Below are 15,032 nucleotides of genomic sequence, written 5' to 3' on the forward strand. Positions count from 1 at the left end.
CCAGTCAACAGCTACCAGGAGAACATTCTTGGTTTTCCATTCTTGCTTCATTAAACTTTTTATCTTTTTACTCTTCTGTGATTTAAGGGATGGACGAGATATTTCTTCATCATGGAAAGGTGCCATTTCTAACCAGCTCTTCTCGATTTCATGGACTATTTTAGAAAATGTTGGTATGTCTGAACCAATTAGTAAGGGCTTGGGTAAACTGGGTAATATGGCAGCTCTCACCCCCATTTCTTCCCCGGCCAGCTTAATCTTTATTTTCTTAGAAGGGAAGGCTTTTATAACCCTATGAACACAACAAATAGGTATTTCCCCTGAAGATTGATAACTTTCACCTACCAACTCCAATGTCAGAGCTGTCTGTAGGCTTCCTGAATCAACCAAAGCAGTGGTGGGTTTTCCATCTACTTTGGCCTCACAAGTGTATAGATATTGTGACTGTCTTCCCGGTATTTGTTCAGAAGATTCATTTTCCTTTATGGACTCAAAAACCCCCACATCCATCGGTTCCGTTTTCGGATTCTTCGGGCAAAATCTGGTGAGGTGTCCCCAGTCTCCACAGTCAAAACACTCGGGCCCTCGAGCTGTTATTGAAGTTTGACGATATATGACAGGCCCTTCGCTGTCAGGTCTGGAACGTACATTTTCTACTTCTGGTTTCCTTAGCATGGAATGTGGCCACCTTGGTTGAGCCATAGGTTTATTCATAATGATATGAGGTCTAGAATTGGTCGTATATGACAACATCTTGTCTTGCCCCGCTTTTTGATAAGCGGAGGCTACGTCTACAGCTTCAGTTAGTGATAGTCTATGATGCTGTTTGACCCATCTTTGTACTGGACCGGGAAGAGCTTCGATAAATTGTTCCAAGATTACTTTTTCTGTTATCTCAGTACGGGAAGACATTGTAGGTTGCAGCCACTTCTCTGCAAGTTCTTTTACTCTATAAAATAATTGTCTCGGAGTCTCTTCTCCCACCAATTTAACTTCTCTGAATTTAATTCGGTACGCCTCCTCATCATGGCCCATTCATTCCAACACGACTTTCGTCATGTCCCCATAATTGGTGTCTCCTGCCGGGTTTGCCGCTTGGTAAGCACATTGCATTTCACCGGTCATTAATGGTGCGATGTAATGACATCATCTCTCGGTGGGCCACTGGGCGTTTCGAGCCACTCTCTCGAAATTTACGAAAAAATGTGCGGGGTCCTCACCAGCCGAGTACTTTTGCAAAACTGAAGTGGGGACTTGAGGGTTATTTCTAACATTTGTAATTTCCAGCAACTGAGCCTGTTGCAGTTGTAATGCTTGCTGGAACGCCAATCTGTCCGCCTGTGCTTGCTGGCTCTGAATTTGTAAAGCTTGTTGTAGAAGTTGTTGCCCCTCGCTCAGAGTCTTAATAAGGTCCTCCATGGCGTTCTCTCTATCCCACGTCTGACACCAAATGTGGATGTACACTTATATAATGTAAATAAAAGTCTGAGCCAATGTGTAGTTGGTATGGATTACAAAGAGAACCCAAATCTTTTATTAACACATTATTTCTTTTCTTTTAGGATTTTAGTAAAGGGTATGTCTTCTTCCTGGCTTCCAGTCTTCTTTAACAGATGGACATCTCCGGATGCTGGCAGGTAAGAACTGTTTCAAATTTTTAATGTCTTTTACTCTCTCTTTTCTCCCTTTTCTTGATTTCAAAATCAGTTTCTGAATGTATTTCTCTTTTCTCATTCACTTGACTCTATTCATCTTTTCTTGACTTTGGTCTCTCAATCTCTTGTTCTTTCTACCTATTCCTCCGGCTTTTGACTAAAATCTAGGTATGACTGGATTGTGAAATGCTTCTGACAACTTCTGTTGAATTTGTTTATAAGTCAATATTCAATGTTCTGACCGTTTGTATTTATAATTATTGTCTCTCAGGTGTAACATTCCTCTTTGTAATTTGACCTTAAGCAAATAAGTGGATCCTTATCACAACGACGCACCCTTGTGGTCTTCCCAGGGACAACATTCACCTTTCACATCAAATCCTCTTCAGGTTAAAGCGTAACGGTTACAAGGAGAGGAAACCCGGTATACTACTGTCTAAACACAATTAGCAGTGTATACTTTGTCTATATCCGGGAGGATAGTAGTAAATGTATAGGGAGACAAAGTTATGAAGCAGGTACTAGAGGTGTAGGGCATAAACACTCTTAGTAAAACACTAGGAGGGACCAGGGAAGGTTAAAAAGTCAGTATCAAATTTTAATAATGAAAAGATCGTCAGATTTAAAACATCCAATTAAATAGATAGGTCCACAATACAGAAATTGTCACATCCCATGTAGAAAGCAACAATAGGGAATACGTAGCAGGCTCAGATGGCCAGTTAAAAGTAATGTTATAGCAAAAATACGACCACTGAGGGTACTTGTCAACCTAAATAGTAAGGTACCCAACCAGATATGGATAAATATGTCATAAATTTTACTCTCTGTTTAAAGTCCAGAGATGTGTCTCGACATGTTTCTGTTCCTCTAAAACAAAGTGTGGAACATTCATCAGGAGGGAATAATTTACAGTATAGCCTATTTGACAATTGGGGTGGTAAACAATACCACTACAGTATCCTAGCACCTGCAAGAGAAAAAAACAACAGACATCAAAGATTAGCTAATCAATAGTTGTATACTTTGGTAAGTTCAAAAAATGAGCTGGGCACCATATCAAGGGGGATAATTACCTCACTTATTTGCTCTCTATGCACTGTGATATAGTGGAGTGTTACTTTGATTATGTCCTTTCCTGGTGGCCCTGCACATTCTTGGCGTGGACACTGCCCTCGTCTTTGCGATGCATGTCTCACTCGTCCACCGCCAGTTCGTATTTGTCTCTTATTGTATGTGGGACTCACTTGTTACGTTCCCCCTTCCCACTATAAAACGCTTTGACGCTTAGACACCTAATGGTTGTCTTCCCCCCTATTTTTGCTGCTGTACTGTGTGGACTACTAGGCTTTTAAGTTGCTGATACATTTGCTATAGATTATTCCTTTTCTCTTGTAGGGCCGTGATGTTCACTACCCTAGACCTACTAATGCTAGTAGAGAGCCCCCACTGGCACCTTATAAGGTAATTATCCCCCTTGATAGGGTGCCCAGCTCATTTTTTGAACTTACCAAAGTATACAACTATTGATTAGCTAATCTTTGATGTCTGTTGTTTTTATCTCTTGCAGGTGCTAGGATACTGTAGTGGTATTGTTTACCATCCCAATTGTCAAATAGGCTATACTGTAAATTATTCCCTCCTGATGAATGTTCCACACTTTGTTTTAGAGGAACAGAAACATGTCGAGACACATCTCTGGACTTTAAACAGAGAGTAAAATTTATGACATATTTATCCATATCTGGTTGGGTACCTTACTATTTAGGTTGACAAGTACCCTCAGTGGTCGTATTTTTGCTATAACATTACTTTTAACTGGCCATCTGAGCCTGCTACGTATTCCCTATTGTTGCTTTCTACATGGGATGTGACAATTTCTGTATTGTGGACCTATCTATTTAATTGGATGTTTTAAATCTGACGATCTTTTCATTATTAAAATTTGATACTGACTTTTTAACCTTCCCTGGTCCCTCCTAGTGTTTTACTAAGAGTGTTTATGCCCTACACCTCTAGTACCTGCTTCATAACTTTGTCTCCCTATACATTCAAAGCGTAACGGTGCCAGCTTTCACCAACTTTCACATGGCGACTCGATCGCCTGTTTTAAGCACACATCCCAACTTAAAGCACAACGGTGTCAACTATCACTGTAGTACGTGCAGCGACAACGATTGCGACAACGATTGCCTATTTTATATATATTTTCTTTGCGTTCCCCTCTCTTATAGCGCAACGGCGCTCACTCCCAAAGTCCATCCGGCGACAATGATAGCCTGGTTTTAATTATTTGTATCAACTTCGCTTCCGTGCATAACGTCGCACTCATTCACCCTTTAAACGTTGGCAAGACTCAGTTCCTTGTTTCAAATGTTAGACCTCTTCGTGACGGACTACGGGCAATTCACTCACTGCTTCAACCATGCGACAACGATCGCCTCCTTCTTTCTGTTCATTTCACACCACAACGCTGTCACAGCATCAGCGGTATCAGTTTTCAGCCCTTCACCTTCTGTCCTTTTCAATATGCCCAGCTGTAACGGTCTAACCCCGAGTCTTCTTCTCCGTCCTTTGTCTCCTAGGCAACCAAAAGCACAACATTCATTAGAGGAAAGTCCATACATGCAGAGCTTCCTGTATGTACAACCTAGGATTTCATTAACACTCTATAGGTAAGTATTTACAACTTCACACTATGTCCAAAAGATGACTTCCTTTCTTAAAGATTCAAGGGACATAATAAACATCTACGAAGATCTTAATTTCAATCCAGACACCTCACTTCTTCTGGGCCATGACATTGTGTCACTCTATACTAACATACCTTAACAGCCCATACTTGATGTTGTGGAAGAGATCTTACTGAACAGACTTGATCAAGACCCCGTACCCAGCTCTTTTATAGTGTGGTGTGTGGACCTTGCCCTCAAACGAAATTATTTTGAGTTTAATGGGATCTACTTCCAACAAGTCGAGGGCATGGCTATGGGCGCAACAATGGCCCCCAGCATAGCCAATGTATATGTCAAGACTTTTGAGAAGACCCATATATATATATAGCAGTATCAATCCATTTCAACATAACATCAAAAAATGGAATCACTATATCAATGACATTTTGGTGATATGGGAAGGGTCGAGTGAAAATGCTAATGACTTTTTGATTTGGCTTAATAATTTTAACCCTCATCTACAATTTACAATGACCATCGGGAGAGAAACCACCAATTTTCTCGACTTGACCATTTTCCATACAAACGGGATCCTGAAATTGAAACCTTACCATAAACCGACTGATAAGAACTCTCTGCTTGACTATACCAGTCATCATATAAAACACCTATGGGATAATTTACCGTTTGGGCAATTTCTGCACCTAAAAATGAACAGTTCTGATAACACCACTTATGAAACGGAAGCAACATTGCTGAGTAAGAAGTTGAGACAAAGAGGCTACCCCAAAAACTGGTCAAAAGAGCTGCCAAGCGTGCATTTAATAATTAAAGAGAGGCACTGCTGGAAGAGAAACCCAAAAATCCCAAGGATGAGAGAATTGTATGTGTAAATACTTTCACAAATCAAAGCTTGAAAATCAAGAATGTTATCACAAAACATTGGAAGATCTTTGATACCTCTAAAACGTCCTTACTGATGCCTGTTTGCCCATAAAAGAAGCACCACAATAGGCAACATAATAAGCAGTATCAAATTAAAACCGAAAGCCAGCAGGATGACTAATCTGACCACGCTATGGGGTCTACCGCCAGCCCACGGCCACTACCCATGCGGAGCATGGGGGATATGTAAACTAACCACTAAAAGCAAAGAGGTTGACGTAGGATTGACTAAACCATGGTTACAAAGAAACCTTATGAACTGTAATACTGATCATGTTGTGTACCTAATCAGATGCGAATGTGGACTCCTCTATGTGGGTAAAACCATCCGCAAGGTCAAAACATGTATCATGGAGCATCGTAGCTGTCTCAAAAACAAAACTGTAAATGCCCCAATGGTGAAACAATTTGCTCAGGCCAACCACGGATATGAAGACTTTATTTGGACCGTACTCTTGACGCTAAAAGGAGGGAATTCACAAACACTAGAAAATAGATTCCTTAGGAAAGAACAATAAATGATCTATAGACTACAGAGTGACACAAGAGATCTTAAGGACTCTGGCGAATGGCATACAATCCATCATTAATCAGGACCTATTAAAAACCAAGGGAGGGGTTTATAGTTCAACTGTAACCTAAGCCTGTGTTGCTGTTGTCTGTTGTTTGCTTTTCCCTTTCTATCCAGAACCAACACCTTTTTTCCACTATCACCACCTATGTGACTAAGTTATGCGAGCAAAGCTTGTTATTTACAAAGTGTTCAGAGATGAAGACCAATGTTTCATATTACTTATATTCTATGCTAAATATGGGGCTAGATCTGTATGACACTGTAATTTATAACAATAGCCAAAGCAAACTAAGGACATTCTTTGATGAACGATAATTGATATATACTTGATAATTTGAATCTATTTTTGCTACTGATGATGTGATGACTAGCTCCGATGTATGTACTGATGAGTTTGGATCTCTCGTATTAATGTATCAGTGTTTAATTTTCTTGATAGCAACATGACTTACTGTTCGTTGACTTTGCGGATGCGAATACCTTTTTAGGGAATATGACAAATGTACACAGCTATAGCTTTAGCTAATTATTTGTCCCCCTTTCTTTTAACCCACAGGTTGCACGCTTACAACACACCTTCTTCTTTACGAAGTATTTGAGTGTTTTATTGGGATTTTTGTGATTTTTACAAGTCTCCTGATGAATGTTCTCTGAGTGATACCCAAAGAACAGAAACATGTCGAGATACCTTCCTGGATATATACAGGGAAATAATTTGTGTTATCTGACAATAATAAGAAACTGATATAGAGCCAGACTCATGTTGAATGTATCGTAAATCCTTTGTGAACTCACCATTGATTGTAATTGAAGAAGTCCTATGTTTTATGTGATGATCTAGATAGATTTTTTGTTATTCATTTAAAGTGATTGTTATGATTGTTATTAATTGAGTGATTTAATTTTTTCTTATAATGCACTTATTAAAAATGTATAAATTGACTCTATCAGGATCCAGTTTTAATGTGGAACCTTTTTGTTGTGCAACCAGTGCTTTGAGTTCTGTCTCATTTATATATTGACATGCTTAGCTTTCCATAACTGGTGAATTGCTGAGGTTTTTCGGTTTTACTTGTAACCATCAAGTACCTTTAACAAAGTTTTTTCATTGAATTTCATAGGTTATTATTAGTGCAAATTAACCATAACGTCCCTTTAACAGCGTTTTTTCAGTGAATATATATATATGTATATTATAGGGCGGTGATAGCCATCCTATAGTTAAGGTGAGTCGGACTCCCATAGGAACCACTCAAAATTCTATTCTTAATAACATTTGACTCGAGAAATGGTTTTGGCCGAAATTTCGAAAGTGATTAAAAACCTGTAGGCCGTCCCCAGACTACAAAGTTTCATAAAAATTTGTTACAAAATAAAAAAGTTATTAAGCATCCAAATACATTTGTTTTTTCGAAAAATGCGGCCTACTTCCCACTCATTTTCTCATACACAAATAAGGTCAATTTTTAGCAAACAGCACAGTCCAAACTGCTGGATGGATTTGGAACAGATTCCAAACAACTTGGGCACGAAGCGTTGACTCGCGATCCATGCATGGTTTGGGGTTATTCCAGGCAGTAGTTATATAAATATTTGACGGATAAGGGGGTTCCCCCTTCCCAAAAACAGATAGCTATATCTTGGGGATTTTCGCAAAACCAGGGTTTTTTAGAAGTGAAATGACCGGCATCTTGTTTTTCCCTTGATGCAAGAAAATTGTGAGTGGGAGGGGGTCTAGGGACTGAGTTTGCAACACAAAATGTGCCATAGCCTCCATCTCAAAGCAAACTGCGTCACAGAAATACCATGTGTTGTGGGGGGGAAACGAAAGGGCAAGAGGCCTTTTGCTGAATTGCATTCTGGTATTTGCAGTCTCCCAATCAATAATAAAAACAAATTGATATGTTTACAGCAACAGTGGGTTTTCCATCCCGGCAGTAACTGAGACTTACAAAGCAAAGAATGGGACAGCCCCCTAATTCCATGTTGCCTAATACATAAGCCCACCGTACAAGACCACATAGAGAAACATGGTGTAAGGGGGCTGGATCCTTCCTCGCTTGAAAGTAAGCATGGTTGAGCCCAGTTACCTCATGGATGGGAGACAGGCCACAGTCCCGAAATCCGTGCGTTTTCTTAGTTTTAAATATCTCATAACACACAGCATCTGCATTTTTTTTAAACCGTGCTATCTTCATACCTTGAAAGTTTTGCACTCAGAGACCATTTCTTTGCCTTTTGCTGAATTGCATTCTGGTAGTTGTAGTCTCACAGTCAAGATGGGGGTGTAATGGCACAATTGTGCACTTTTTGCCTAACATAGTTCTATAACGATTTATATATTTGAGTAACACTATGGTATGTGTACTTTCCAAGTTAGCTTTATAAAGTAGAGTATTGTTGAAAGCCAGACATGGGGGTGAGGAGCGGAAATGATGAGAGGGCTAGTAAGTCATGAGTATTTGCCCACTACATGGCAAGAGGGTTTGCAATCCTGGACACTGGTGCAGCCTGATTGTGGATGCTTTTCAGGGCACCAGTAAAGGACACATGTGGGTGGATAGTGTAACTTTTCCTCAGAGGGCGACACAACTCCTTGGCTTTTTTTGAGGTTGGCAAGCTTACTCAAGTATTTTGCTACCAGGATTTTAATCAGGTTTTCATGTTCCCAGCGCAGACGCTTACCCACAAGACCACAAGAACTTGTCCCGTATTGGGATTTGGTTTTCCTGGGAATATTTCACACCAAATTGCTGGTTTTAAAAGGTAGCACCTTTTATACTTTGCCAGCATATTTATTGGAACATTTCCGCTCTCAGGTTATTGTTCTGGTGTTCATAACTTTTTTAAAACATTCAGTGCTATTTTGTCTTGTGCACTTTCATCTAAGGAGTAGGTATATTGAACTACATTTGCATATTTCACTTTAAGATATATGTTCACTTACTGTGCTTATGTTCATCGGTGCCAACTTTTGATGTTCGCTATGGGGGCCTCTGCCACGGCTTATACATGTAAGCTCATCAGAACAGGAAAACCCTTCCTATCTGACGATAACTGCATTATCTTGACCATAGCCCTCATTCTATCCAGGCTCCATTATTGTAACGCCTTATACATTGGTGCCAATAAATCTATAACCCAGAAGATACAAATTCTTCAAAACAGTGCCTTAAGAGCTGCACTTGGAGTACCTAAAAGATCACACATCTCTGTGATAAGACGACAAAACAACTGGCTCTCCACCCACGACAAAATTCAGCTTAATACTGCATCCCTCACACATAAAGCTCTAAACAACGCTGCCCCCAGCTACCTTATAGACAGATTCCAGAGGAAAATCTCCACCAGAACCATGAGATCAAGCAACTCCAACTCCTTCACCATACCCAGATTTAGGCTCCCCACGGTGGGTGGATGCAGCTTCGCGGTTAAAGCGGCCCAACTTTGGAACTCCCTACCACATTCCATCAGAGAAGAGCAACCGTATCTGAACTTCATCCTTAGATACATCAACCTGCTCAAATCCAACGATATCTAATGCCTGTTGCTGTGTGACTGCTAACCTGACCTTGCATCCTTGTACATATTCATGCACTGCCATACCATACCTGCTTATGTCTTGTGATGCTGTGTCCCCGCCTTGTAGATATTCTTGTACCTTTGTATTTTACTTGTATTCCTGCCGTTATTTTGTAACATGTTAACTAAGCTTTGCATTTTCCTGTGACTTCTACGCCCTGATATCCTAGGGTCTGGTGCACATTATAAATGAATAAACAAAACAAAAAAACAAAAGTACCTGGGGATATGTCATTTTTGCAGCTGGTCTTTTTCTTCCCTTTTATGTGCTGCTTTAATGTGGTTAGTTGAGGTTGTGCGATGTATGACAACAGTCACCAAGAGACCTGCCATAAAACAAGGGGCTTGTAGCACACAGCTTAACCAAAGTGTGTGATCCTCGGCAAATCATTTAATCGCACAGGGCATTAACTAAAAACATTGGGAGTTCTCAAAGCCTGCAATCTTTTATACATAATTTAAAAAAAGATATTTGCACAGCTACAGTGACATTGGGGGTGATAAATCGCTGGTGACCCAGGGTTCCCATCCATAAAGTAACCAGGACTGACCCTGCTTTACTTCAAAGTGAGGTTAAGGCTGCCCCCTCAGGTCATGGTGCCCAATAAGTGAGGCAACATTACATGACCACTTAGAGCAAAATGGCCCAAGGGGGCCGGGCCCTTAGTCATTTTGAAGCTAAGCAGAACTGTGCATATATTCATGGGTGCCAGCTTTTGATTTTAGCTATGTGGGCAAAAGTATCTGGGCAAATGTTATTCTTGTAGCCGGTCATTTTTTTCCTGTTTCCATGCTGCTTAAATGTGGTTAGTTGGGGTTGTGCAATATATCACAAAGGTCACCAAGAGACTGGCATTAAAACAAGGGGCTTGGAGCATGGGACAGGACATTTCAACGTGGCCAGTTAGACGCACGCCATTATGGCGTGACCGTTTTGCCGCAGGTCCAGTTTGGCACTCCCAGTTAGACACAGCCTGTTGGACCAAGGGACCTCTCGGTGCAAGGATGTTTTGGCGCAAGAGGTTGCAATTGGCATGAACCTGCAGGCACTTTGCATTTTGTAATGTGGATTAAATGTGAAAAACATTTATTTACTGCAACATTCTAAAACAGGATGGGGCATGTATTACACCATTGTTGCAGAATTGAACATGTACTAAACATGAAATATTTATTAACTGCAACATTATTAAACAGAATAGAATATGTATTACACCGTCTCGGGGTAATATTATAAAACTGAAAAAACACATTTGTGCTGAATGCTGCCTTCGAGAACCCTGACATGCAGGAGTTTGAGAGGCAGGACTTAACCATTATGCTACAGTGATATTAGTGTTGTTCTGGCCATCTTGGTACCTAGGTGGAATCTGATACATCAAAGACTTGATTGAGAATGGAACTGGGATCACATTTGCAAGGTTACAGACAACGTTTAGTTTGATCGATTTCAGCTATGCCGGATATAGGCAACTAAGAGGTCTAATTTCTGCTAAGCTTGAGTCCACACCGCAAAATGGAGTCCACACTCAAGCATGGACTGGGGTCTGAGGGCCTCACAGACTAAACTGCTTTGTAAGACATATAGGTCACCGGAAAGAATGTTCAGATGAGGTCTCTCAGATAAGGATTTATGATGGAAGTGGAATTGGACTGGAGGCGCTTTAAGTCACTTGCTTTGGTCTTGCGCAAAAACCAGGGATTTCTGGGATAGTGTGTGTGAGAGGATGGACCTAGTGTTGCAGGGTTCTATACCAAGAAAGGCTTCACTTCTGATTCTCAGGGATGTCACCCAATTGCAAGACCTATCATTTCCGAAGAAATTGTGGGTGTTAAGAGGCTGCATGCTTGCCAAAAAAATGATTCTGTGTGCATGTAAATCCCCAACAGCTTCACCATTGATGATTGGGTGGAGAAACTGCTGACTGTGTCCATGTATGAGAAGGCCACCATTTTTAAATACAGAGGAGAATCTGATAAATTCAATGATCTCTGGGTCCTTTCCTGGATTGTTATGGTTAAATGATATGTAATTTTATTACTTCATGAAATGTGTATATTCTGAAGGTTTCCTGCAATGTATTGTCAATGATCTGGTTGCGTTGCTGTTTCTGCAATAGTATCTTGTCTGATGGATAGTGAGTATTACCTTGATAAAATTAAAAAAACATTTTCTATCTTTTCCTTTTACTTTGTGACCATAAATGACTTCCAACTTGTATAGCATGATCAACAGGTTTACATATTTAAATTGTCGATATGTTATGCTTGTATCACTTTTGTACACGCAATTGATGTTACTTATTGGTGTGATAATAAATTTGAATCTTGGCTAGTGGTCTGGTAGCGTTTTAAAATGGACATTGGGCACGGGCCAAAGGCCGTGCTCTCTGACCACGCCCGAAGACCATGCTAGTGGTCCGGAAGCATTCTAAAAATCTATGGAATAACAAAACCCTTGAAATTCAAGGAAAACACTTTAGCTGCAGGGACGTTAAGGTGGGCAATACATTGTAACAAAACCTTTGAAATTCAAGGAAAAAACTTTAGTTGCAGGGTTGTTAAGGTGAACATTTAACGCAACAAAACCCCTGAAATTCAGCTAAAGCCACCTTAACTTTGCATCCCCTGTTGCGCAGCTTTTGACCACGATGATGATGATATCACAGATCACATCACTGATGACATCACTAATTACATGTTGTATAAGAACACTCATGACGTTACACATCACATCACCGATGCCATCACTGGTGACAGCACTCATTACATTGAATATAACAGATTACATCAACAATGGAATTAGACATAACATCATTTATGAGTTAGTGCATGAACACTTTGATTACCTTAATAACAATTTAGGCTGTGAACTTGGCCATGAAAAAGGCCGCAGTCAATGGCCCGGACCAAAGGCCATAGCTAGTGGTCGGTTAGTGTTAAAAAATACCAATGTGCATGACTGAAAGTCATGCCTAGTACCCCATCACTGTTTGAAAAGGTATCTGTAGAAAAAGTTGAAAAAAAAATAACGTATGGTATAATTGTTCAAATTTCGGCTGCACTATTTCGAACAGCCAAAAATGTCAAACAATTACACCGTATGATCCCTTATGAAAACTTTGATTACTTTAATAACAATGTATGCTGTGGACATGGCCATGACAAAGGATGGGGTCACTGGACAGTACCAAAGACCATAGCAAGTGGTCGATTAGTGTTCCAAATTACCAATGTGCATGTTTTAAAGCCATGTATAGTAGCCCATCACTGTTTTAAAAGGTATCCATAGAAAAAGTCAAAAACAGAATGCATGTTATAATTGTTTGAATTTCGGCTGCACTCAAATTTTTTACAGCCATAAATGTCAAACAATTACACCGTACAATCCCATTATAGCAAACGGGGAACAGGGATGCAGGGGTTTCCCCAGTCCCTTGTTGACTATATTAGGATTGGGGGTTGCAGCAGTGTCTCCCTCTTATGGGCTGGCAAACAAATAAAGATTTTGTTTTTTAAAAAAGGACCCTGCGGCGCTGGTTCTCATCCACGTAAGTGAAGTGAAGTGGCATTGCAGGGAGACAGGGGAGTGTATAATTCATGATCGTGTAACGGACCTCTTCTTTTATATCATTTTTTCTGCAGGCTAACTTTCACGTTTAACCTATAATTTAATAGCGTTTATGCCCACACATGTAATACTAACATTAATTCGCCAATATGAAATGATTGTACTTTATTAACAAATTAATTTGTTTTTTTTACGGGGCACACTTTTCTCTTTCTGTATTTTCACATACATCCTTTTAAAATATACAATGGGCAACGTTGAAAGCTGTAGTCAATGGTCATGGTTAAAGGCCATAGCTAGTGCCCATTAATATATTAGAATATACAGTTGGCATAACCAAAGTCCGTGGCTACTGGCTAGTATTGTATTGAAGACCATGGCTAGTGGCTGCTTAGTATATATAATAAACAGAGGGCATGGCGGAAGGCAATAGCTAGTGGCTGGTTAGTGTTGTATAATACACAGTGGGCACGGCCGAAGGGCATCTCTTCTTGCATTTTATTATTTTAGAATATACAGTGTACATGGCCAAAAGATGTATTAACTGCTCAAGGTCAAATGCCATGTTAGTGGTCCATGTATACGTTAGAATATATAGTGGGCACAGTCAAAGATTGTGGACAATTGCCAATATTGTGCAAAAGTCCATACTTGGTGACTGACCAGTGAATAAAATAAGAAAGCCTGTAGTTTCCCACAGGAGACCCACATGCACTCTTGTCGGACAGTGTCCTTCTATACAATATTCATAGAAATACTTTCAGGGCTAAGTTTCATGTGTGACAGATTTGAATAAAATAAGCTTTACAAAAACAAGTTAATCCTAATGGGTGATTACAGCATTGCCCAAAACAGGCACTAAGGGTATCAGGTACCGTGCTGCAGGAACATTAAGGTGAGAACTTAATGCAAGAAAACCCCTGAAATTCAGCTAAAGCCACCTCAACTTTGCGTCCCCTGTTACGCAGCCTATGACTACAATGATAACATCACTGGTTACATCACTAAAGACCTTTCACAGATGGGAAATAGCCATTTGCATATCAGTCTTTGTCCCGCCCACTTGGGCAGTCCAGCACGAAAATGCTTTGGCAATTCTCCTCTGAACAAGAGCACCAACAGCAACCCCACACACGTTTTTCAGCCTTCTTGGGCATCATTAGTGAGGTGGAGCTGTGCCTCTCTAAGCACAGTGAGCAAGTGAGCAGGGAGTCCACATCTGGGTTCCCCCAGGTAACTTATGGTGACCAACTCCAAGTTCCTTGCAAAATATTTTCAAAAAAGGTAGCAGGCGACCTCTCCAGAAAGAACATGGCATGATAACCTTTTATGTGGTTTTTTCCCACTTTGAGAGCTCGTAGCCATCACTTTTTGCTCACTGTACCTTTCACGGATGAGAAATATCCATATGCCAATCAGTCTTTGTCCCGCCCACTTGGCCAGTCCAGCACCAAAATGCTTTGGCAATTCCCTTCTGAACAAAAGCACCAACAGCAACCCAATACATGTGTTTCAGCCTTGTTGGGCATCATCAATGAGGTGGCGCTGTGACTCTCTAAGCACAGTGAGCAGGGAGTCCACATCTGGGTTCCCCCAGGTAACCTAGGGTGACCAACCCCAAGTTCCTTGCAAAATATTTTTAAAAAAGGTAGCAGGCGCCCCTTCCAGAAAGAACATGGCATGATAACCTGTTCTGTGGTTTTTTCCCACTTTGAGAGTTCGCAGCCATCACATTTGCTTACTGTACCTTTCACAGATGGGAAATATCCTTTTGTAGATCAGTCTTTGTGGGTAGGCGTCTGCACTGCGAACATGACAACCAGAGTACAATCCTGTTAGCCAAATACTTGAGCAAGCTTGCCAACCTCAAAAAACTGGTTTGCGTTTGCCCTCTGAAAGAACGTTACACTGTCCATCCACATGTGCCCTTTACCCGTGCCCAGAAAATCAGCCACAACCAGAGGTAAATAACTGCACACGTGTCCAGGATTGTAAACTCTTACTTGCCTTCTCATCATTTCCCCTCCTCA

At 40.6% G+C, this 15,032-nt stretch overlaps 1 long non-coding RNA gene across 2 annotated transcripts in view; it reads left to right on the top strand.

Moving 5' to 3' along the window:
• The window catches only part of LOC138580981 (uncharacterized), a 231,256-nt gene extending 221,609 nt beyond the window's left edge, over window positions 1–9,647 (top strand). For both annotated transcript variants that reach the window (XR_011304388.1, XR_011304387.1), the window contains exons 3-4: window positions 1,563–1,637; window positions 6,406–9,647. This is a non-coding gene — a long non-coding RNA (uncharacterized lncRNA). The remainder of the gene's footprint in view (window positions 1–1,562; window positions 1,638–6,405) is intronic.
• The last annotated feature ends 5,385 nt before the right edge of the window (window positions 9,648–15,032 follow it).

The sequence above is a fragment of the Ambystoma mexicanum genome, chromosome 3p, assembly GCF_040938575.1.
Source record: "Ambystoma mexicanum isolate Mex_15411 chromosome 3p, UKY_AmexF1_1, whole genome shotgun sequence".
Lineage (NCBI taxonomy): Eukaryota > Metazoa > Chordata > Amphibia > Caudata > Ambystomatidae > Ambystoma > Ambystoma mexicanum.